The 1,472-nt window shown below is 47.5% G+C and overlaps 1 non-coding gene across 1 annotated transcript; it reads left to right on the forward strand.

Annotated features, from left to right (window-relative positions):
* Positions 1 to 1,099: 1,099 nt before the first annotated feature.
* On the forward strand, positions 1,100 to 1,163 carry LOC115656944. The gene has a single exon (XR_004001818.1). It is a non-coding gene; the product is annotated as a small nucleolar RNA Z39 (small nucleolar RNA).
* Positions 1,164 to 1,472: the final 309 nt, after the last annotated feature.

Raw genomic sequence — 1,472 nt, forward strand, 5'->3', positions numbered from 1 at the left:
ACAGTGCCATTAGCTTAAAAGTACTGAATTTCCATTACGAACTTCTGTGGGGGAGGGAGCAATGGGGGCGCCTGTCGAGTTTCCAGTACCTAAAAAGAAACTCTGCTGAGCTCAGAGTGAAAATCCCTGTGATTTGCTCCACTCCCCTGCTGATAACACCATGCACAGAAGAAAGAAGTTAAGTCATTTGAGCTCTAAATATTCCTCAGTCATGTCATGTGAGTCACAGAACTCATCCCCCACACCCCCCGTTTAAAGCATTTGAATGCTTCTTTCCTTTCATCTCTGTTGTTGTTTACCTAGCAATTCCCAGCAATGAAGCCACTGATGGGTATATTCCTGCTCAGTCACAAGATCCTCCTGTCTGTTTTCTGGATTAAGTTATTTATCCTCTTGCTTAAACCATTGGGAAACCTATATACTGTTTATGTCAGGCCAAACTTTGCCATCTTCCAGTAACACGGTACCAGAAGCCAAGCACAAAGAGCTGTCTGGAAGAGTGGTGACAGTACTTGATTGGAGAGGTGATAGGCATGCCAAAGTACTGCAACCTTTCAATTGACCACGTAATGACTATGTTTTGCCTTACTCCCAAGAGGTTCAACCATTTAGGCAACCTAGGCTGTTGCATAGGGCGCTAGGATTTTGGGGGCTGCATTTTCTTTGGCAGCGACTGCAGCAGCCGGATCTTCGTCCGCCCCGTTTGCTGCTGGCATTTAGGCGGAGGGAGCTGGGGCAGGGAAGCACGGGGAGGGCCACCTGCAGCAAGTAAGAGGAGGGGTGGCATGCAGGGGAACTCCCCGCCCCAGCTGTCCCCTGCCCTGCCTCCTCTCCGAGCACACCATGCCTGCTACACTTCTCCCGCCTCCCAGGCTTGCGGCAACTAAGCAGATTGGTGCCGCAAGCCTGGGAAGTGGGAGAAGTGAAGCAGCGATGGTGTGCTCAGGGAGGAGGTGGAGCAGGGGTGAGCCTTTGGATGGCCTTTGCCTCCCCCCAGCAGGCTTCTGTCAGCAGCCATGATGGGATCGTACAGTCATAGGGGTGCAGTGTCCTTGTCATTCCTCTGCTTTTCTCTTCCCAAGCTGCTCCTGCTCCAGTGGTACAAATGATGTGAACACAACGGTATGAGAAAAGCAATGATACTGCAAATGCTTTCTGATGCACTTCAATTGAGCAATTATCTTGGCTTGGTTCTTGAACGCACAATGGATAGCTAGACATCCAACACAGGAACTACACAGGAGCCTTTTAAACCAAAATGAAGGCTTTTAGAATTCATTGGATGGTTTGATAGGGGAAAAATAACCTCAGGTGCTATTCTTTAAAAGCACATGAAAGAACTTTAATTCTGGGATTTTGAAAAACGAGAAAGTCTTAGGGGGCTGCTTCACACAAAAATGACTTTGTATTAAGAAATGTTAGTTTCTTAAATTTAGCACTTTAAAGGATGCAAAAGTATTGGAAATCTAAAG

The sequence above is a fragment of the Gopherus evgoodei genome, chromosome 8 (genome assembly GCF_007399415.2).
Source record: "Gopherus evgoodei ecotype Sinaloan lineage chromosome 8, rGopEvg1_v1.p, whole genome shotgun sequence".
In the NCBI taxonomy this organism is placed as follows: Eukaryota; Metazoa; Chordata; order Testudines; family Testudinidae; genus Gopherus; species Gopherus evgoodei.